This window comes from Macaca nemestrina, chromosome 5 (genome assembly GCF_043159975.1).
Source record: "Macaca nemestrina isolate mMacNem1 chromosome 5, mMacNem.hap1, whole genome shotgun sequence".
Lineage (NCBI taxonomy): Eukaryota > Metazoa > Chordata > Mammalia > Primates > Cercopithecidae > Macaca > Macaca nemestrina.
The window spans coordinates 113,371,386-113,396,191 of record NC_092129.1 but is presented as its reverse complement, the minus strand read 5'-3'; the positions used below and the strand labels follow the sequence as shown (position 1 = coordinate 113,396,191).

At 35.4% G+C, this 24,806-nt stretch overlaps 1 protein-coding gene and 1 long non-coding RNA gene across 5 annotated transcripts in view; one reads left to right on the top strand and one right to left on the bottom strand.

The window, feature by feature from the left end:
• The window catches only part of LOC105479465 (potassium voltage-gated channel subfamily Q member 5), a 566,685-nt gene that overhangs the window by 99,281 nt on the left and 442,598 nt on the right, over positions 1 to 24,806 (top strand). The gene's annotated exons all lie outside the window — the stretch shown is intronic.
• LOC139363371 (uncharacterized) lies at positions 14,558 to 18,519 on the bottom strand. Its single transcript, XR_011623618.1, has 3 exons — positions 18,411 to 18,519; positions 16,057 to 16,224; positions 14,558 to 14,682 (listed from the first exon to the last, which is right to left on the bottom strand). It is a non-coding gene; the product is annotated as an uncharacterized lncRNA (long non-coding RNA).

The window sequence follows — 24,806 nt, the reverse complement described above, 5'->3', positions numbered from 1 at the left end:
ACCCTGCTGCCCAGACTGAACTCAAGCAATCCTCCCTGGGCTCAAGGATTCTTCACACTTCAACCTCCCAAAGTGCTGGGATTACAGGCATGAGCCACCACACCCAGCCCGATTTTGGTAGACTTTTGTTTCTGTTCTAGCTTTGCAATTTACTGGAATGTGAAAATAAAAGAACATGTTTTATTTATATTTAAAATGGAAATAATAATGGTACTTACCCTTAAAAATTATTTTAGGATGAAGTAAGATTTCAGGATTAAAGTCTTAGAGCACCTAACACATAGTAAAAATTGAGTATGTGTTAACTTATTAACAGTAATTGGTATTTAATTTTCTTTTTTATTTGTTTCTATTCTATACCATGAATCTTGATATACCTTTTACTTTATATATGGCAATAATATGAGAAAGAGGAGGAAGAATACTGGATAAACATCTAATATTTAATGTTATGCTTTGCTATGATATGTAATATAGGGTATAAATCTCACAGATAGTTAGGGTTTGCTGTTGGAGCAATGCTCATGCTATGAATGCATGCAAGGAACACATAAATCCTGCCTAGGAACCTCTCTTCTCCCCTCACTTTTTTTTACTTCTTTCTTTTCTTTTTTCCTTCCTTTCTTTTTTTCATCACAGGTGATCATATAAATAGTTTGGTATCTTAAGTACTTTAAAATCCATTGGATTTTGGAGCAATTTTTCAAAAAAAGTCTATGATTCAATACATTGCCATTCATCATTACCTTCCCTTTACAACCTTTCTGGCTATTTTAGTGCAGATGAGAACTCTTCCATCGTAGCTAATTTGAATTTGTTTTTCAAATGAGAATTCACGAGCTACTATGCTAAAATTAAGGTCTATTACATCTTCTGCACTTCCATTGTCTGCTAATGTTGTAATGTGATTTTTAAGTAATTAACTTTCTTTTGACATGCTTTCTTATTTAGAAACTCAGGTTTATTTGCAAGTCGGTTATCTCTATAGATGTTTATGTATTTTATATAGATGTTTTCTCTGTGGTTTTCTCCCTAATTATTTTAGAGAGACTTGGAATTACTCATTTTTATGTAAGACATATAAAATAGCTCCATATGACCAAGGAAATGTGATACAAAAATGCTAGGAAAACTTGGTAGTAATACTACTTTTGTGGTTAAAGGCAAGGCAAGGAAAATCAAGCCAATTCCTGTAAGAAGAAAAAAGTATACTTGAATATACTAAATAGATGCTTCTTGTCATTCTAATATTTTTAAAGCAAAGAAAAATTTCCTCTTCTTTTTTCTTTTGCTTCTTTTATTCAAAGAAAGACATAATTTTTTTAAATTTATTTATTATTATTATACTTTAAGTTGTAGGGTACATGTGCATAATGTGCAGGTTTGTTACATATGTATACTTGTGCCATGTTGGTGTGCTGCACCCATCAACTTGTCATTTACATCAGGTATAACTCCCAATGCAATCCCTCCCCCCTCCCCCCTCCCCATGACAGGCCCCTGTGTGTGATGTTCCCCTTCCTGAGTCCAAGTGATCTCATTGTTCAGTTCCCACCTATGAGTGAGAACATGCGGTGTTTGGTTTTCTGTTCTTGTGATAGATTGCTAAATGGATGCAGCTGGAAAGACATAATTTTATAAATAACTTGCAGGATTAAACTTACTTGAAAGGCAATGGGGAGTTTCCCCTCTGACCTGTAGGATAGTCAGTTCTTTGTGTATTCTTCCTAGAATACAAAAGGGGTAATTGCAGCAGTTGTAAGTGCCCCCTGGAAACTTTTTCTAGTAGCCCAGTGCTTGGAAATTGTCCATGGACTTACACACACACACCACGTGTGAATTTAATATGAGAAATAGAGGATTCCTTTGAAAAGCTATAAAACATGTGCTCTGTTGAGAGATTTATGCCCCTTGTGTCCCTCCTTGGCCACCGTACACGAGTGCCATGGCTGAGAAGTAAAAGTCAAAGCTGAATGAAGCCCACATTACTTTATAGACTTGAGGACCTGTGGTTTTACTCATGAATAAGCAACAGCTCATGCTTGTACAAAATGCCTGTCTGTCTGGGTCTCTCAGTTAAAAAGAGGTATTTTAAATCAAATAGAAAATATATTGTTTAACTTACCATAGGCTTCAGTGCAGAAATACAAGTTATATATTCATAACATGGTTGCATTAGAGAAGGGAAACCATATAAACAATTCAACATAATTCTAGTAATGTATTGGTTCACCCATGATAAAATTAACCACCTATATTAAAGAATACACTACGTTAAAAATTTATTTCTTATGTACTAAAGTGAGGATGTATTTATTACTTAGAATTTTTTCTCTGTTTTTCCCCAAAATGTGGTTTCTATTAAGAAAAAAACTTAATAGAGAATTTGGTATCCTTTCAAATAGACTTTTTAATGCAGTATGAAATTATATTATAATCTAGTTGATGGCAACATTACATTGAGTTATATTAATTATTAATACATCTGTTCCCCAAATCTGTAAACTATTAATATCTTTAATGAAGATCAAGTAGTATTCATTTAATTATTTTTCCTATGCGTGTACAAGTTTCCTCAAAACTGATTAATCATATTAGTTGTTGTTTTGGGGGGAATTCCACAGATTAATTTAAAAGTAGTATATGTGGGGGACATGGCTTGTTTTGAAGAAGCATAGTAGAAAAAGAGAATTTGTATAAGAATTATTTTTAAAGTTGAACTCACAGAAGTAGAGAGTAGAATGGTGGTTGCCAGAGGCTGAGGGAGGGAGATGGAAAGGGAAGGAGGAGATGTTGATCAAAGAGTACACAATTTCAATTAGGCAAGAGGAATAAGCTTTAGTGGGCAGTTGTGCAGAATGGTGACTATAATAATAATGCATTGTATGTTTCAAACTTGCTAAAAGATGAGATTTTAAATGTTTTTACCGCAAAAAAGTGGCCAGTATGTAAGGTAGCCGTTTTGTTCATTAGCTTGATATAATCATTCCACAGTGTAAACATATATCAAAACATCACATCATCTCCCATAAATATACACAGTTATTATTTGTCAATTAAACATTTTAAAAATGATTGTGTTTAATCACCAAAGATAGTATGTGTCTTTTATTCTTAGTAACAACCTCCATTTTGGATTAGAATATTTGAATTTTATAGTGAAAATCATCTACAAAATCAGTTATACATTTATCAGATAGTTTATGACAAAAATGGACACATCACAGTCATAGCTTTCTTAGCACAGTTTTCTAAAATGACTTAATCACAAAGTAATTTACAGGCAGAATAAATGGATTTCTTATGTATAAAAATCCTCATCTCACATTATCTAAGAAAAAAATTGATGTTTGGTTAAAAAAAATTAATTCACAATAATAACATGAGCCCTTACACTTACCAGAAAAACCTAGGTATTTACAAAGTACAGATAAAAATCTGTTTTTTAATATTGCCATATTCTCACAACAAACAGCTTCTTTTCATAAATTTTAAAGTTCAAGGTAAACAGGGCACCTTTAAAAAATCTTGTAAAAGGTGACTGCCGGTGCAGGCACGGCAAATAGGGGAGATGATCAGATGATTAAAAAAGAATGGAGAACAGATTATGAATGTTGCTGAATAAATGCAAAGAAAATTTAATATTATCTTTAATTCTCTTTCATAGTTAAAGGAAAGAAAGAACAGTGAGGAATAAAATAGAGAGGATACAAAAAGCAGGAGCAAAAAAAGATGAAAGCCTTAGTTCTAATGCTTTTTAAATATTTTCAAATTGTTTTACAGATGGGGTCTCACTGTGTCACCCAGGTTGGAGCACAGTGGTGTGATCAAATCTCACTGCAGCCTTAACCTCCTGGGCTCAAGCAATCTTGAGGCTTACTTATTAAAGATAAACCATTCAGATCACTCTCAGTTGTGACATGCAGAGAAGTGATTTTTTTTGTTGTTGGAATACAAGTCAGTTGGTTTACTACTATAATACTTCAGTCCTTAAATATGAAAACACTTTCTTGAAACTGAGTAAATGTAACCATTAATTTTAAACTGTGATGAACCATATACCCCATGTAGCACAGCAGGGTCTCAGTATGACCTGCCACTGGGGCAAGAGGGACAAAAAGTGAGAGGTGTTCTGAGCAGTAACTTCTCGCATCGTCACTTTTAGCTCCTGGGCTGGAGATTCCTACTTTACATCTTGATCAAGATTTATGGGGAAATTAAAAATGCAGAAAATGTCAAGCCCATCTCTGAAGTATGATTACCAGTTTGTGTAAGATTGTCATCTCATAATATCTAAACATTATTCTTCATATTAAGTTAAAAATGTTTTCACATGAAAATTCAGTGATGGCATTTATGTACTCAGTGTCCATCTCTCTCAGAGAATATCCCTGTTGTTTTCTGAGGGCAGCTACTTTGATTTCACAATTTTTCTGGATTTCTTTTTTACTTTTGTAGACATATAGCAGTGATTTACCATGATTGCTTCTAAAATAATTTAGAATCAATAGCTAGCAACTGGTATTCCTTCAATAATGCCTCAGGTTTCTGGATTGGTATGTTAGTTAGCTGTTGCCACAATAATACTGCATAATATATTACCTAAACCTGAGAGGTATTCAGGAAGTATTTATTTCTTCCTCTTAGTTTGGCTGGTGTCAGCTGAGGTTTGGCTTATCTAGGCTGCCTTCAGCTGGGCATGGCCATAAGTTGCAGGTTGGGTGTAGATCTGCTGCAACTTGATTTCGTTCTTCTCGGACCAAGAGCTCTATAAGGCAGAGTCTTCTCATGGCCTTAAGTTGCAGGTTGGGTCTATGTCCACTGCACCTTTCTTTCATTCTTCTTGGACCAGGAGCTATATGAGGCAGGGTCTTCTCATGGCAAAAGGCAGAGTAACTACACCAAAGCCCAACCTGGCAATAACATTTTAATCCTCTGCTAGTATACTTCTGCTAACATACTACTTGTCAGCAAAAGTCACATGGCCAAGCCTAATATCAGTTAGGAAGGAAAATATCCTTTGATTCTAGTGCTAGGTTATGCAAAGTCATATAGCATATGGTATAGTTATGGGAAAGAGTATTAGAAACAATAATGCAATATACCATGTTCCACCTTCTAGATCACAATTATTCACATGCCACCCACACACAAAATAGCTTACTTTCGTCTCATTTTATATATAAATATAATTTTGGGAAATTCTCATACTTTTAATAATAAGTATGAAATCAAGTTCAAACTCCAGGATCTTGTTATTTATACCTGTTCCAGATGCAGTTCTTCTTGATCTGGAGGCTTGTTAGTTTAAAAGACAAGTTATCTAATGCCCCCCAACACACACTGCCAACATGTAATAGTGGAGTACTTTGGTCTGTGTGCCTCTCATTGTCCACCTTTTGAATAGAATGTTCATTGTGATTATCCTGTGAACACTCCATTCAAAAAGGGGGACAATGAGAGGTACACAGAAGTCATTGGTCCATAGCAATTCTGAAAATTGCCAGGTCTTCCTACTCTGGAGGAAGTTATGTAATGTTCTTTGATTAGGTATTACTTCTGTTCCCTGGAAATTAGCTAGAGAGAAAAAAAGATTGTATCAACACTTGCCTTGGTGAATGTATTCAGAAGTCATCAGGGCCTTCAAGACAAGCAAAGAAAGACATTTCCTTTTATTTTTGACATTTTCTGTACTTCATTAATATGACATCTCCTGGTACATAATTACACAGGTCTTGAGATTTCTAAAGTTCTCAGTGATATATTTTCTTTCTTTATCTTACTAATAAATACTTATTTAGGTTTTTGCCTAGGTAGCATATTTTAAGGACCCAAGCATCAAAAAGTACGCAAATGTATAAAGTGAACATGTACTTCCCAATATATTTTTATTTTTCTTATCTTTTTTTATACACACAATAGTAGTATAAGTACTGTGCAATGTTCTTTTTTTCACTTAATATATATCATAGATTTTTCCATATCAGTGCATTAAGAGCTCCCTCATTTTTTAGAGCTATATATTATTCCATTTAATGAATATCCATTATTTGTTAAAGGGCAATTAAGGTATTTCCAGTGTTTTTCTATTATAGATAATTGTTGCAATGACTAATTTTGTAGGTGTGTCTTTTTATACATGGGTTAATAAATTTGTAAGAAAAAATTATAAAAGTGGAAATGTAAAGTCAAAGCATTTAGGAGTTTTATTTTGTTTTGTTTTGTTTTGTTTTCTGTCACCCAGGGTGGAGTGCAGTAGCATGATCTCGGCTCATGGCAACCTCTGCCTCCTGGGTTCAAGTGATTCTCCTACCTCAGCCTCCCGAGTAGGTGGGACTACAGGGGCATACCACAACACCCAGCTAATTTTTGCATTTTTAGTGGAAATAGGGTTTCTCCATGTTGGCCAGACTGGTCTCAAACTCCTGACCTCAGGTGATCCTCCTGCCTTGGCCTCCCAAAGTGCTGGGATTACAGGCGTAAGCCACCATGCCTGGCCTGGTTTATGAGTTTTTAATTTTAAAAGAAACTACTGAATTGCCTTAAATAGAATTTCTAGCAGTACTTACTTCCACCAATAATATAAAGAGGGTTTCTTCATCTACAATCTTGTCAACTCTGTGTTAATAAACTTTTGGAATTTGCTCAATGAAGTGAAAATGAAGTTGCTTTTCCTTTTTATGCATGAGAGAGAACTTATTTCAGGTATTAAAGAAGTTTTTGTATTTTTCTAAACAAATTTACTTTCTTATACTGGACCTATATTTTATTGGGTTGTTGGCTTTCACTGCCTTCAGTAGATATTAGGGCCAGGCACAGTGGCTCACACTTGTAATCCCAGCATTTTGGGAGGCTGAGGTGGGAGAAACGTTTGAGACCAGGAGTTTGAGACCAGCCTGGGCAACATAGTAAAATCCCATCTCTACAATTAAAGAGTTAGCCATGCATGGTGATATGAACCTGTACTCCTAGCTACTCAGGAGGCTGAGTGGAACGATCACTTGAGCCCAGTAGTTCAAGGCTGCAGTGAGCTATGAACACACCACTGCACTGTAACCTGGGTGACAGAGCAAGACCCTGTCACTATATAAAGAAAGAAATAATAAATAAATAAAAGATAAGTGAATATTTTGTGGGAGCTGCATATATGCCAAGGAAATTAGTCCTTTTTAGGTTAATTGAATTGTAAATATTTTTCATATTATTGACTTTACTTATATTTTAAACAACTATTTAGAATTTTTTTGTTTTTCTTTAATATGGATTAATTTATTAGTTTTTCTATTATGGCACTTAAATTTTAGGTAATAGAAAGGCCTTCCACCACTTTGAGGTTATAAAAAGAATTTTCCTGTACATTTATTCTAGTACTTTTGTTTTTTTGTTTTGTTACATTACTATCTGATCCTTTTAGAATTTGCTCTGGTGTGATGTAAGACAGGGATTCAACTTTTTTCTGTATGGTCACCCAGTTTTCTTAGCATCATTTGTTGTATAGCTCATCTTTTCTGTACAGATATGAAATGCCACTTTTATCATACACCAAAATTTCATGTATTTTTTGTGTCTGTAACTTTATATTTTGCTTCTTAAATTTACATCTCTATTCATGCGGTAGCTTCATCTCATTTTAATTACTGAGGCTTTATAGTGTTTTTATGTGGTAGAGTTACTCATTCCTCATTACACTTTTTTTCAGAATTTTCTTGGCTTCTCTTGTTTGTTTCTTTTTCCATATAAACTTTAGAATGAGTTTATTTTGTTCTGAGAAAAAAAAAAGGTATTAACTTTCAGTGTGCTATTACATTTACAAATTAGCTGAAAGGACGAATGTTTTTATGGTACATTTTCTTATCCAAGAACATAGTATGCATTTTTATTTATGTATTTTATGTCCCTTAGAAGCATCTTAAAAGCTTTCTTCATATGGTTCTTGCATATTTCTCATTAAGTGTTTTTCTCTTTCTGATTCTATTTATGGCTTAACATATGTGATACTGAAAAGGAGGGACTCCAGCTGTTTTAACCATGGCTCTACCTCCAAATTCCCACAGATTAGAAGAAACAGATAGATGTTATAAGTAAGCAGATAAAAGTTTTAGTGAAAATGAGGGTTCAGGTGGGTAGAGATAGCATATTGGGTGCTAACTAGTTTTTCTCATCCTATTCAAGGAAAGCCACAAGATTTGTCTGGCACACACAACACGGGCAAAGCACAATGGAGATGGAAAGGTCTCAGAAGGCAGAGCAGTTGTCATTTAGAAGCAGAAAAGCAGTGGATCCAAGAATTTTTATTAGACTTGGCTCCATATGAAAGCTATCCCAAATAACAGTGTCTTTCAATACAATAAAGGTTTATTTTTCTCTCATGTAAATGAGTTATGGGTATAGGTATTCCAACACTGTTATGGGAATAACTTACACATCTGTGATTCAGGCTGCTTTTTTCCCCCTCTTTACTATCTTTAGTGTGTGATTTCCATCCTCAAGTTTGCCTCATGGGTCATGATGGCTGCTTAAGCTCTCACCAACATGCACATTTCAGGCATGAGGACAAAGAAAAGAGGAGTAAGGAAAAATGTGTGTGCCTTCAAGTGAAGCCGGTTCTCCTCTAGTACTTTTCAAGAAGCCCCACTCTGTCACTCGTCTCCTCCTTAAGTGTACAAGAGGTTGCTCCCAACAATATAGAAATTCTGTTACTAAGGAACAAGGAGAGAATGGATTTTGGGGAGACAACTTCCAGTCCTTCCACAAGGAACAAACTTTTAAAAAACTATATCCTCCAAACGTGTTGAGAAGTGAGAAGGAAAATACCAAGAAGAAAATAGGAAAGTGAGTAAATGAGTACAGTTCAATTAGTTATCATGTTTTAGAATAATTTAAAACAAACTAGTGCTCAGAAAAACCTAAGCTAGATATTGCTGCTTTGATTTTGTAGTTTTTGAACTTGAAGATGTTTTCAAGAGTAATTGAATCACATGTTCCCTTTTTTTCTTTGGAATTGGAACCTCAGTAAGGGGTTAAAATACAATCCCCAACAACTACAGTTGGTATAGGGGTCACAAAGATGATTAAGACATAGTCCCTGCCTTAAGTAATATGAAATCTAGTGTGGAAAGCAAATAGATACAGAGATACTTCTAGTGCAGAGTGAAGAGTGATCTGACAGAGGTGGGCTCAGGGTAAGAGGGACCACATACTACAGGAACCTGAGGAAGCCTGAGTCGGGGAGTAGCATTAGGAAGGGGAGGGGAAGTGGAAATTGGGCTTAGTCCCAAAGGATCAGTTGCAGGGGAGGGTGTGGTTGTATATGTGGGGAGGGGAGGAGGTGGTGGGAGGATAGAATTAGTTAGCTAAAGAGAAGTGCCAATAGGCAGAGAACTTGCCCAACAAGAACAGAGTATGTGAAGTCTAGCAAGTGAAAGAGAGCACTGTTTATTTAAGGACTTTGCCTGCTCTTATGTCTATCTTCAGTTGGGAATGACTGAAGAGATGAAAGTGGAGAGGAAACCACTGTGACTAGATCATAAAGGGCCTTTGGGTCAAACTAATTGGTTTTTCCATTATGCTTGAGTGCAGGAATCACTGGAGGACTTGAAGCAGGGATGTGATGTGCTCAGACTTGCATTTCAGAAAAATGATTATAGAGTCACAGTGAGAATGGATTGGAGGTCAGCAAGATTCAAAGAAAAGAGTACTAAAGAGGCACATTAGACAAGAAATGATGAGGGCTTAAACAAAGTAAAGCGTGGCAAGTGACTTGCAAGTCCTTGAGGTGGGAGAAGGGGGAAGAAACTACAGTATTTGGCATGGACTGAATCAGGAGGTGGGGAAAATGGGGGAAAGAAAGGAGGAGGATGCTCTAGTTTCTGTCCTGGACAACTATGGGAAAAGTATTACCCTTCACTAAGATGTGAAAACAGGAAGGAAAGTAGATTTTGTAGCAAAAATAAGGTGTGTTCAGTTTTCTGTGAAATGGGGTTAAGATGCTAGTTGGACATTCACATGGGACTAGAGAGGGTTTGAACTTAGGAAAAGAACTGAGCTGGAGAAATAAGTTTAAGGGTAGCCTTAAGCCATGCTGTGACTAAGCCACGGTGAGTTGTGTAGGGTGAAAAGAGGACAGAACTATGAATAATACAACATTTAGGAACAGGAGGATGAGTGAATAAAGGAGACAAGAGAAGGAACCAAAAACAAGGAGAAGTGAAACTAGGCGATAGCAGCACTGTAGAAGTAAAGAAAAACACTTCAAAGGCTATAGATGTCAAGTAAAGTAAGAGCCGCCATACTTACTGGATTTAGCCATATAAAGGTCATTGAGGAATAACACGAGGTAGCTTTAGTGGAAAGATAAGGATGAGGAGTGTATGAGCACCAAGGAAGATAAATGTAAAATACTTTCAAGCAGTGATGCTCATTGAGTTAGGGAGAAGTTACACTTTATGTCTATCTTTTTAAAAATGGAAGAGTCATGAACAAGTTTAAAGCCATACAAAGGTAAGAGACAGACAGTATAAGAAAGAGAGGAGATGCTGAAGCAAGCTTCTGAGAAGTCAGCAGCAAGAGGAATTTGGAGAATATGTGAAAGTATTAACCTTGAATCTCCAGTGTAAGAGGAAGAAAGAAAACCTGGGTAAGTGTGGCTAAGAGGCTCCTAAGTGCTGAGGAGGACAACAAGGACAGCAACTGTACGTCTTAATGGTTTCTAATGGGTAATTGAGGAATGAGTTGCCTAGGAACAGATCCTGCATCAGCCCTGCAGCCCCATGAGGTTGAAGATTTCCAATTTGTACTTCCTCCAATCCACATGGCTATGTCATTTTCTCCATTAGTGCTCTGCTCAACACTTCAGGTATAAGGTAGCTGAGGAGGACAGTTTAATTTACACAGGGTTGAAGTTCTCCCAAATGGGTGTGAAGGGAGGACAAGGGGACAAGGAAGGACAAGAGACTTGTTGGTTTGGGCAATAAAGTGGCTACATTGGAAAGAGAATGAAGACAAAAGACCAACCTGGGTAATTCTGTGGGATGGGCTTGAGATTAGATCTTGATATTTAAAAATTAATTAAAGTCAAAGTGAGAAGCGAGCTGTAAGTTTGATTTCAGAGGAGCTTCGTAATACTGTGATTTCCCTCTTAAGTTCAAGACTGAAATATGTTATTTAATTGAATGTTAAATTGTTATTGCTTGATCTAAAATGAGGTAGTCTCATGAATAATCAAATATTATCATAATATATTCATATTTAAAATATGGTATCAAGTGCTTAACACAAATTTTTTAAATCATGTTCAATAACTAGTATTTTTTTAATGTAGCATTGAAGTTATAGCTGATTTCATTTGATGTTTGAGACTTTTAGTTGTGCTGTGGTTTCAAATCCCCCTTTTGATACCCAGTTAAGATTAATCTTTTTTACTCACAAGCTATTATTCTACTTCATAGGCATATAACCTTTTATTGCAGTAAAGCCCAGAAAAACTGGTGGATGATATTGCAATTTATACATCACAAACTGCAATAATTTTAGGTTCTGTCATATAATTTTAGTAATTTAATTTAAAATTTAAGATTGCCAGTTTAGGCTCTGTAGTAACAGAATAACTTCTTCACAGATCAGTATTCTTAGCTGTAAAATCAAGGGACTCTAATTCTATGATTCTTTATTTTAATCTTATTTTCAATTTCACTTCAACCTCATGATAATTCTAGTATCAATTAATTAACTGTGCACAGTTACAAATTCTGTAACTCAGCCCCTAAGCCTTCTACATTGGCACAAGAGGAAGGCCATTGGTCAGAAAAGAAGTCAAATGACTACTTGTGGATAGTTTAGCAAATACCTAACATACTGGAAAAAAATTCAAGATGCAAGATTTGCTGTTGGATAACTTGGTGATCAAAAAACTCTTTTCTTAGACTAAACAGCTAATGATAATTGATTATTATAACCTATATTTAAACTTAAAATCAGCAGTATTTGTAGGATGGATCTCCTGAAAGAATTATATAATTCAGGACATGTATGGACAAAGCTGCACCTTCATAATTATTTTATTTCAGCAGAATCCAATATGAGAATTACCGTTTCTTTCAAGAAGAGTGTTGAAGACATTATTTGCATTTTAGGTGTTTTCAAATGGCATATTTTGAAGATTAGGTTGAAGCCATTATTATAATAAACAACTTCCAATGTTTCTCTTAAAAGAGTTATTCTTTTTATATAAAATAGAGAACTACTGATATTTTTAATGTCTTAATAATGCACTAAATACAGTGTCTTTAAACTATCTTCATAAAAATGACTATATATCTTTCAATAATCAAAGAAAAATCTTAATTTTTAGGAACTATTTTTCATTTATTTTTAAAACTTAAAGTTTTGAATTAGTGAGTTTCAAGCACAATACAACTTGTCATTCCTCTAGATTTAGAATTCAGATTGTTATTGGTGACTATTAGAAGAGTCTTCTATTAAGCAAATTGGATTGTTTTTATTTTTAAGAATTTTATAAATGTAGTTTTTTAGATGCTTTGAAAAATGAAGAAGCTTTCATTTCTCTTGTAATTTGTATAAAAGCTTTGTTTATATAACAAGTAGAAATTTAACATTTTTCTGGCATTTTTAAATAAATTTGAAAAACTACTTAGACAATATTTATTTTTTTAAGCTAAATAATTTAAAAACAAATTTTTATGGCAGAATGTGTATAACTAGCATAGCAACTTCAAAAATGGATATTTCTTTTATTTTTGTTTCTTCTTTTGTTAATAGTCTTTTTTAAGAAACATGAAACTCACAATTTAAGATTCACACACGTATGTGCATACACACACACACACACACACACACGGATTTCCCCAATTCAAATTTTTAACATAAGGTTTGTGACACTGACAATTTTTGTCAGAATATATCAAAAGCTCCAAAATATATCATCCCTTTGACCCTTGAATTCTATTCCCAGGAGTATAACCCAAGAAAACAAGAAAAATGTTTCTGTACAAAGAACGTTAGCAGTGTTATGTATGATATTAAAAAGTGGCAGCAATCTCAGTGTCCAATAATAGGGGGCATAATTAAGTAAATTATGGTTCAATAGTAGTGTGCTTTACATTGACAAAAAAATGATGAATATAAATTGCTAAGAAAAGATATGATCATCTGCTTATGAAGTAATGTAAAATGAGAAAGTGTAGAATTAACAATATAAATTATGCTTACATGTAAAAAAGATTTCAAAGGAAAAAATTTACATAGGCAATGTATAAACGTGAAAGTATTATCATTTTCTTTTAAAAAATACTTTCAATTTGATGTGACACTATTTGTGATATTTGTAATACAGAGCTTTTAAAGAATGTCAACTGTATGATGAATAAACAAAGTTTCTTTTTTTTTCTTTTTTTTTTTTATTATACTTTAAGTTCTAGGGTACATGTGCACAACATGCAGGTTTGTTACATATGTATACTTGTGCCATGTTGGTGTGCTGCACCCATCAACTCGTCAGTACCCATCAACTCATCATTTACATCAGGTATAACTCCCAATGCCATCCCTCCCACCATGGTTTCTTTTTTTTTGTGAGATGGAGTCTCACTCACTGTGTTGCCCAGGCTGGAGAACAGTGGCACCATCTCAGCTCACTGCAACCTCCTCCTCCCGGGTTAAAGCGATTCTCCTGCCTCTGCCTCCCAAGTAGCTGGGATTACAGGCATCCGCCATCACGTCCAGCTAATTTTTATATTTTTAGTAGAGGCGGGATTTCACCATGTTGACCAAGCTGGTCTTGAACTCCTGGCTTCAAGTAATCTGCCTGCCTTGGCCTCCCAAATTTCTAGGATTATAGGTATTAGCCACCAAGCTCAGTCAGGTTTCATTTTTAGTAGTAACATTTGATCATAACTTTCATCATATATATTATTTAATGTTAGTAGAATATTTATAATAAAAGGAGAAAAAATATGTAATTGTTATGATATGTCTAATCAGCAATCAAACAAAGCTAGCACTGCCTCTGATGGGACAACAGCATACCAAGGATAAAGGTATGTGACTCCTATCCAGAAAACAGAGGGGATTTTTTTTTCTCTTGGAAAGCCACCAGCCTGGTGCAGTTAGAAGCATTTCCTGAGAGTGTCTGAGAGAAGGCTTGGGTGGACATTGGAGGGTGGTGTTCTACCTGTGAATTTTGGCTCATTAGTAGGGTTTAATATCAATTTAATGGATAGAGAACTATATATTGGTTTTTGTTTGTTTACTTTTGTATCATTTATTTTGGAAACATTTCCTTTTACATTTAAATGCTAATGAAATCACATTCCCTATTGACTTTCTTATATTTGTGCTTTTCATAATACTTATGGGTAAGTATTGTTTCATGAAACTTGTCTCAGTTTTCTCTGCAGGGAAGGTGCAAGGTGGAGAGGTAGGGGGCAGAGGAGAGGAAAGGAGAGCAAGAATACAAAATTTGTTACTTATGGATTGGGTGAAAAAAGTTTGAAAAATACTACCTTACAGGGCAAAAATAATCTGTTGACAAGAGAGGACTCAAAATGTTGACTTTCCAGGTTTCTCAGATTCAAAACAGCCTCAGGACCTTGTGACATCATTCACCAGGAGAATTTCTTGGGCTGCTTTCAATTCCCAGAGACTTCATTATAGAATCCAGATATTCTGGTGTGTAAAAAAAAATTATTCTCTAAATTACTATAAATATATTGAAATATTATATTACACTTTAGGTTCTCAACTTTGTCCATTTACTATTTTTTAGTATATCTGAAACAGTATGTTAATAAACTGGTAAGACTTTCAGTTCACATAATCTTTTTTGTTTGCTTTTTTTTATTATTATTATACTTTATGTTCTAGGGTACATGTGCACAACGTGCAGGTTTGTTACATATGTAAGTTCACATATTCTTTATAATATCTTATGTTTCTTTATTTCTTTCTGCTGTTGTGTTGATTTATGACATTATTTTCCATGGTCAATTACAATAATTTGCATGGTAACATAGAAAAAAAAATTAAGAAATTAGGGCAAACAAGATGTCCTTCAGTAGGTGAATGGGTTAATGAACTGTGGCACATTCAGGCAATGGGATATTATTCAGGGCAAAAAAATAAGGTATTGCGTCATCAAAAGACATGAAGGAATGTTCAATGCATATTACTAAGTGAAAGAAGCCAATCTGAAAAGGCTGTGTGCTGTATGATTCCAACTATATGACATTCTGGAAATGGCAAAACTATAGGGACAGTTAAAAGATTAGTGGTTGCCAGGGGTTAGGGAGAAGGAGGGATGATGAGGCAGAACCCAGAGGATTTTTAAGGCAATGAAACTACTCCATGTGATACTATTATTATGTAAATATGTTATACATTTGTCAAAACCCATATAATGTACAACACCAAGATTGAACCCTACTGTAAACCGTGGACTTTGGGTGATAATGATGGGTCAGGGTAGGTTCGTTGATTGTAACCGATGTTCCAGTTTGGTGGGGGATCTCAACAGTGGAGAAAGCTCTACCTTGTGTGGAGCCAGGGGGTATATGGGAGCGCTGTACTTCCGCTCAATTTTGCTGTGGACCTAAAAGTGCTCTTGGAAATAAAGCTTATTTTAAATAAAAAAAAAGGAATTATGAATTAATGTGAGAATTGCAAAAAGGATATAATTGTGGGGGAATTATAGAAATCAGCTACATAATTCCTTGGAGTAGCTCTGCTGAAAGTCTAACAATAGTGCTATGTCCAAAGGACTGACGCAACCATCTGTGGTGTGTTATGGGGCCAACACAAAAGACAAGGAAAAAAAATCTTAAATTTTACCACATCGTGTTCTCTCAATGACCTTTCCACTCACTGCTTATTTTACTTTTACTGTGCTTCATCTCTATTGCTTCTGAACTTCCTTCATTTCATAATAGAAAGTCTGAGCCTTTGCCGCTTCACTAAATTTCATTTTAAAACCTATTCTTTCTTAGAAATGATAATACAGAAACCACTTTTACAAATACAACACTTAAAGAAAATCACAGTCACCTAAATAATTTGTTTCTGTATCAGAGAAGGCAGTGGGGCTGCAGACGGTCTGTTCAGTCAGCTGAGGATTTAGGACTGAGGAACTGTTAATTCCCACAGCAGCTCTACTGACTATTCGATAGTCCCAGGACCTGAAGTCTTTCAGAGTCTACTTCATGCACTGTAAATCTATAAAATGAGAAAATAAAGTTAATTATTGTATTTTCAGAATATTTATAGCACTCTAAGTGTAGGCTATTATATTAATTATCTAGCTCTGGGTAACAAGATACTATAAACTTGGTGCCTCAGAACCACATAAATTTATTATTTCACAGATTCTTGGGGTCTGGAGTGTAGGCAAGACTTATTTGGATTATGTGCTCAGGGTCTCACTTGGTTGAAATCAAGGTGTTGGCTACTAACAAACTGAGGTGCCAGAGAAATTGTTTTTCCAAGTGTTTATTACAGTAATCCCATAACCTTCTCAATAAATTTCAGTGTCTTCCCTGGATAGTGACATTGCGGAGAGCTACTGTCATTTTTCCAACTATCTTCACTTCAAAAATATTTGCTAAGTACTTCTTATTTGCCAGTTTAAAGCACTGGAAGTAAGAGACAAATCAGAGGACCTGTTCTCAGGGAACATATGATCTACTAGCAAAGCAATTGGGGGAACGACGTGAAGGCAGACCAAGTTTGAGTCATTCTGAGAAGAAGATGGGAATTCAGAGTGGCTGTCAGGTTCAATTTGTCTTGAGAGAAACTTCCCTACTAGTGAGTAACCGAAATTCTCTGCAGATGTTACATTTGCCTTGAGTACCTGTTACATTTGGAGACTGAAGAAGTCTGCGTAGGTTATCTGAATTGAAAGCTAAAATGGGATTCTCAAAGAAAGATTAAGTCCAAATAGCAATTTTATGGCAGGATTTGTGGAGGATCTGGGGAGAGATCGCAGGCAATGGATATAGTTGAGTGATAGAGTTATATTCACCCAGCCCATAAGGGAGATGAAATTCTGACAAGAGTATCATAGGGTGAATGAAGACTTCTCCAAGCAGAGTTATGCAGATGAATGAAAAGATTCTAGAAAGTTGGATTGTGTGCTGAAAATGTCAGCAAGCTGCTGGTGCCATTTTATGCCCTGAACCCTATAGGTAGATCCCTAAGGATTTCAGCTGCTAAGCCCCTAAGTCCTGTTAGCGTTTGTCTCCTTCTCCAGTCTCCTTTACCTGCCCTCTAATTATAACTTTATTGATGCTGATTGAGCATCTTTTGGGAGGGAGACCTGGGAATTGTTCTGAGTTGTTCAGTGTGTTTGCAGTGTAATGACCCTTGGTGCCAAAGTAACACCATTAGAGGGCTTTTTCCTGGGGAAAAACTTAAAAGTGTCAGGATAACATTGGTCACCTAGAAATTAGGGAAGAGAGTGCAGATGAGAATTTAGGTGAAGTCAATGATGTCTTGCCCTTTTCCTGGGGGTGAAAACAGGAGTTGGGATGTTTAGAAAAGCTGAATAGGCAATGAGTTGAACTTTGATTGGCATGAGCTTGAATGTCAGATTGCCCAGTAAAAGTGTTCTGAAAGGAAGCTCCATGGTTAAGGTGTCAAAGTGTCACATCAGAGAACACAGTATTTCCTTTTCTGTGGCTTTTCTAATAATAATTAATAGCCAGGAAGATTTTGTGGTTTACTTGCAGAGATGGCACCCCATGACTTTCTATCACCTTTGGGAGCCAGCCTGTAAGAAAGAGTCCCAAAGGTGAAGAGATTCTCTCTCACCTGGGAAAGTAAGGGTCCTAGTGTCTCTTAGGGCAGTGTTTCTCAAATTTACGTGAGCTTATGAATCACCTGGGATTCTTATTAAGATGCAGGGTCTGATGTAGTAGGTTACAGAGGTGGAGGAGGTGAAAATAAAAATTTGCATTTCAAACAAGCTTCCAAGTTACGCAAGTGCTTCTGGTCTATAATCTTCATTTTAAGTAACAAAATTTTGGAGCATTAGAATAGGAAAGACATACCTTAGATTATGTTATTGTGGTCTTGATGTACTGTAAAGCCACAAAATGAGAGGAAACATAGCTTACCCCATTAGCTGATGTATGAACTAATAAAGGAATGATTCAGGATCACTTACAGATCTACGAGAAAAAAACAAAACCCAAGCAAACAAATACACTTCCTGGTGGTAGTTTCTGTCTTTTCTTAAGAATATGTTATGAAAGAACAGGAAATCTGGTGGTTGCTGGAAAAGCAGATAAATCTAACTGAATTGTCCCCTAAGTCTGAAGGACATAATCTTCTGTTTTAAGTTTTAGGGGTCACTTAATATCAGATGGTTAAGTAACTTGTTCATGCTACTACCTACAACCTACCCACTTCATGTCCTGCCGATGAGCCTGTATCTCCCACTGGCTCTCAACTGTCTTCATACAGTAATACTGGAAGCAACTGAAGGTTTATTGGCTTGGGGATGAATTCTAGACTTGGTTATCAAGTATTCTAGAGTGACTTGTGGTGGGGGGAGGGGTAGAGAATCTCTCTAGGAGTGGAGTCACAGTGGAGCCCTGGTTAGAAGATAGCTTCAGTATTCTTTATTGTAAATAGGTCATTTGAATTTTTATTGTCATGCAATTCAAGGATTGCCAAATAATTTGTATTTCTCTTAAACTTAATGCAGTGAAACTTTCCTGTGTAATAGATGCTTTTGTAATGCAATCTTGGAAATAGTTTTCAAAGTTCATAAGGGTTGCAAACATTCTACTTGATCTGTTCACATATACAATTGTTCCTTTCCCTGCTCCTCTTTCTACTGCTATTTATATCTGCTGTCCTCCAGGAGATCAGTTTTCTTCTCAGTATCTGATATAAATAACCACAGTTCTCTAAGCATGGTCTGCTCAAAATTTCCAGGTAGTTCATGCACTGATATCTGGTTAACTGTATTCATGATGTGGCAGTGATATGCATTTGTTATTAATATCTATTAATACTCTTTATATAAAAATGCAATAACAGTTGCACCTGATCTCAATTATACTTTTATTAAAAACTCTGCTATTTTTAATGGACAGGTAAGATGAGTTTGGATACTGCAGGGTCATTCAGAAACAAGCAGAATTGATATTCCTTTAGGCCATGCCCTTGAGTTGAAATTTTCCCTGAGACTCAACTCCAAATGCAGAAATGAACATAATGTACCCAGTGGAATGCAGCTGATTTGCCCCAAGCCTGTTCAATATCTTTCAGACCGAAGGAGTGGGGCTTCTGCTTATTTTCATGTTCCTTATACTGTAACTAAAAGAAACCAGAAATATTCTTGCTTCTTTGAAAATATTACAGATAATAAAAACTGGAATACAAAACTCTCTTTTTAGGGGTGAATATTGTTTTTAGTTTAAAATTGTTCATGTGAAAGGCTAGTCAGTCTAGCTTCTGCAAAAAATTCTTCAAAAACCTTTGATCATTTTAACCATTTTAGGTGTATTTTGAGCTAAAGTGCACTCTTGACTTCCGATAATGTAACAGCAGCCATTAAATACTTAGAAGATTTAAAGGTCAAACTATAGAACAGAAGTAGAAGTTTTAACTATATAAATAACAGCATTAATAAATAGGCTTTAGTTTTCCTTCACTGGTAATGAGTCAAAATATTATTAAATATAATTAATGAAATCTTTTATAATATACATTATGTGTTTTAAATATTTTTCATTTTAGTCATCAAAACAATTTAATGATTTTAATAGAATTTTAATAGATTTAAGCTAACATTACCAAGCAGCTTCATAAATTAAATTTTAAAATGAATTTGTAGTAAATACAAATCCATTTTATTTTTATTTTATATTATACAATATAACAGATGACAACAGAATGCAATGGCAATTTTTCAAATCCAGTTTATTAGTGTCCCTGGGAGTGACCATAACAAGATTACGCTGCAGTAAACTCTTTTAAAACCTAAATCCTCTCCCTACTATTAGGTCCATGCTTATATTCACTTTCTATCTATTACAAACAACTTACAAGGAAAGAATGCTGGAACTGGATTCAACCTCTGTTTTGTATTCTTATCAGGTCTGTTGACTCTGAGCCTTAGCTTTCTCTTTGATGAACTGGGGACTCTAACCTGAACCTTGCCTATTTTTTGTAGTATTAACTGAGGTGAAAATAAAGTATTAGATGTGACATGAATTTTTTTATTGTATCTTTCATGGTAGACTGACTAGGTTTTGCCACAGTAACATAAGAAAAACAAAGCCCCAAGTCTCAGTGAATATAATCTTAGCCCATAGGCAGAAGTTCATTTCTCCCTCATGCTTCATGTCTGCAGGAGCTCAGCTTATAATCCCTTTGAGACCCAGCCTCACAGAAACCCCATGTTAGCATGTGTTTTCATAATCACCAGGTCAGGGAAAAGATACTGGTAAATCATGCACTGGCACTTAAAACGTTCTTCCAGAAATGACACCTCTGCTCACACTGTGTTGGCCAAAGTAAGCCATATGGACACACAGGTAAGCTCAGAGTAGGTGGGGAAGTGCATTTCTATCATGAGCCTAGAGGGAGAGGGGAACAGGCATATCTACAATGAAATCTAATGATTATCACAGGTATTTAAATGTAAAACCGTAATCTATTTATCCTGGTGAATTTAGTGGAGAAATTATTTCTGCCTTGCAATAGTAAGGAAGACTGTTATGTAACTTTCTACTATGAATTATAGATGTGTACTGCCAAGACTTGAGAAGGGGAGATGTTCTGATATGAAATAAATAAACATCAGAATACTTTTTTCACAATATATGCACTATTATGTTTCTATCAGTAGGAACAGACAGCTATACAAAAGTGAAATAGAAAAAAATGGTAAGAGGGCCGGGAACAGTGGCTCATGCCTGTAATCCCAGTACTTTGGAAGGCCGAGGTGGGCAGATCACCTGAGGTCAGGAGTTCGAGACCAGCCTGGCCAACATGGTGAAACCCTGTCTCTACTATAAATACAAAAATTAACTGGGTGTGGTGGCGGGAGCCTGTAGTCCCAGCTACTTGGGAGGCTGAGGCAGGAGAATCACTTGAACCCAGAAGACAGAGGTTGCAGTGAGCCAAGATCACGCCACTGTACTCCAGCCTAGTGACAGAGCAAGACTGTCTCAAAAAAAAAAAAAAGACAGAAAAAGAAGAAATGGTAAGAAAGGCAGGCAGCAGAGGTACAACAGACTTGCTGAGAAATCCTATAGTTAGAATGGGGAAGGTTTTTTGGGAAACATGAGTTGAGGACTGGATATTGAAGCTTGGAAGGGATATAAATTTATGGAAAGGAAAGGATGATCTATAATACAGAGAAGTATAATTCAACACAGAAATTCTGATTTTCAGGCTATTACTGGACTACAGTATTTCCAGGCTATTAATGACTACATTTATGCTATTTTTGCTAAAATATCAAGACCTTTTAATCTAATGACTCAGCTCTTTGTGTCTCTGTTTTTCTTGCACTTTGCCTTATTGCTTTGCCGTTTAAAAATTCAGCCATGAAGGAAATTTTGGAAATTGTGTTCTTTTCCATGTATGTAATTACTCCTTAAAACTGAAAAGATCAATTAGGAAATTATTGACTCCTTCATACTTCTTTTACCACCTCTATTTATTAATTGATCGAATTGGCTTCTCCAGGTTTAGCTCTTTAATATCAGATCATTAAAAGATTAAATGGTTAAATTAAGTGAGCACATGTAACTTTCACACTCCTTGCAATTTCGAGGAGCCACCTCCAGTCATTCAGGGTTGTCAGTCAGTAACGGCAGCAATCAAGGCTAGAATCAGAGTACTTGCAACTTTTCATTCTTTTTCCTAAACTTCAGCCTACATTTATGGGATTAATAATGCAGTCATGCTTTCCTCAAACTCAGTTTATGTTTGAAATGAAAGCAGATTTTTGAGACAGGAATTAAGATTGTTGCCCTGATGCTAGTCGAAGTGAATTTCTAACCCTTCTAACCCTTCTTAAAGGAGATGGTTGTATTTGTTTCCTTGGGCTGCTGTATCAAATTACCACAAACTAAGTGGTTTAAAATAACAGAAATGTATTCTCTCACAGTACGTGATGCCAGAAGCTTGAAGTCAAGGTGTGCCCAAAGGTGGTATTCTTTCTGAAGACTCTAGGGAGGAAGCCTTCCTTGCCTCTTCCTGGCATCTAGTGGTCCCTAGCAATCCTTGACATGTGTTGGCGTTAGCCGCCTCATTCTGGTCTCTGCCTCTGTCATCACACGGCTGTTTTCCCTCTGTCTCTCCTGTATCTCTAACTCCAAATTTCTCTCTCCCTATAAGGACACCAGTGGTTGGAATTAAGGTCCACTGTAATCCAGTGTGATTACATCTTAATTACATCTGCAAAGACTCTATTTGCAAAAAAAAAAAAAGGTTACATTCATAAATACCAGAGGTTAGGACTTCAACATATCTTTATAAGAGACACAAATCAACTCACAACAACGGCAATATTGAAACCTTTTTTTGTAATTTTCCAGCATTCTATTGGCAGGATTCTGTGGGATACTTCCCCTCCCAGCCCAGAAATATATGCCAGTTACTAATTTCATCAAGATTATTCCCCTTGCTACCAATTGCCACCTTATTTAAAAGTCTGCATTATTGTTCACCTGCCCAAGACCTGGTTTCTTAATATCCAGTCTTCTCTTGCTCGTGATTTTCTCCGTGTGACTTGTTAAACTTTTACTTTCTTTCAGAAAGCACTGGGAGGCAGTTCAGATGTACCAGGGTAGACACGCTAGTGATCAAGGGCGAGTCAGGGATTTGCTGACAGGTACTAATGGGAGCAGTCATTGAACTAAACCTGAAGCAATGGTGAAACAAAACAAGGTTTGCATCACTCCTAAAGAAGATACTTAGAACTCTTTTCTTCCTCTTGCTTCTACAACTACGTTGGATATATTTAGCTGAATGCTTTATTTCGACTCTAAGCAAAATCTCATAGCAACATCTTTTCTTTCAAAGTACCATTAATGTAATTTTGAGTACAAGAATAAGGAAAAAAGTTAGAAAATTTCATTAAGGATAATAAATTGAGACCAAGCACTACCAGATAATAAATCAAGAACATTAACATTAACAACATCCTTTTATGTTATGGTACATTATTGTGTTAAATTAATGTGTACCATACATTATGGATACTAATGTAGTAGCTGTGGAAAATCATGAAGCTCTTTGATTCTACCTAGCAGAACTGCAAACTCTTAATTATGAGAACAAAAGATTATATGTTACACTCTAAGTCTTGCCTAGAATGATACAAAGATAGGGATTTTGAGTTATTTTAAGGATTATACTATAATCCTTATATTTATGTTCTAGTTCAGGGGTTGATAACCTAAGATCCAGAATTTGGATAGAAAAAAATGTATTTACTTTTCCTAACTCTAATTGATATTTGATATCTCCCTCAATTATTAATGTAAGCCACAAACCCCAGTGGTTTTGGCATCAATAGAAATCCTAGATTAATTTTAAATTACATCACAGGTATTGAATATATCTCAAATATAATTTATACTTAGCACTTCTTCAAAATTATGTTAGCTACTTAGACCTGCTGTGATACCTTATTTAATGCATTAATAACGAATTCTTTTAATATTTTGATAACTCTTTCTATATAATCATTTTTACTTGTAATATTTTTATCTTATGCATTTTAAAACAATTTTGTTAAAAAGGGTTCCTCGGGCTTCATGGGACTGCCAAAGTGGCCCATGCCACAAAATCGGATAAAAATTTCTATGCTAGTTTTAGTACCTTCTGTTTCATTATGGCAGATTAAAAGAGAGGTTCAAATGTCAGCATTATATACTACAATTTTATTTCTTTTTCAGTCAGACAATTAATTAATCATCTGATATTTTTTATAATACTCTACCTAACATGGGGCTAAATGACTGAAAAAAAAACAGGGTTGTAAAAATAGAAGTATAGCATACATTCCTGTCCTCAATGATATTTAGTCTAGTTAGTTACATAGCATATGAATTGCCATTGTCTATATCGTACCTTAAAATAATTCTTATATTGTATTTTTATAATGCTTTAAAAAATGTACTCAAAAGGCTGTCCTCCATAAGAACTCATTGAACACCATCAACAGGGTTGTTAAATTGGTAAAGTAAGATCCTGCTATGTTTATAAAGAAAGAAAAGGCTTTCCCTTAAGTAGTGAGAGATGAAGCAAGAAAACACTCAGCTCTTCCAAATTGTAGTTCAGTGGGACTTTCATTTCACATCATTTCCTTAGAAAAATCCTACATCAGAAAATCTCCAGTCTTCTTCTTTGTATAATCTATACATTTCCTAAAAGTGTAAGATGGCTTGTTAAGAATAAAGTGTGGTTTGGTTGTGTACGACCAACCAGAAAGGGGAAAGAGAAGAGGAATGATGTTGAGATTGGGAGAGTAGTTGCTGTCTGTGATCTTTTATACAGTTGATGTGCGATAGTTGTTTTTGTTTGTTTGTTTTTTTGTTTTGTTTTTATTCCAACCTGTTCTTAAATGCAAACACAAAAACTAGAGAAAGAGACGAAATCAAGCTAAGATTAAACTCAAAGTGACTTCAGTATCAACTGGTTGGTTGTATGTAGGCTTTCTGTCAAAGAACTGTGCCCCAGGTTCTTTTTACTCAAAAAGTATTCTGTCAAACAACCGGCCTATTGGTGCATTACTTCACAGCCTGTTATAAATGAGAATCTTGAGTCCC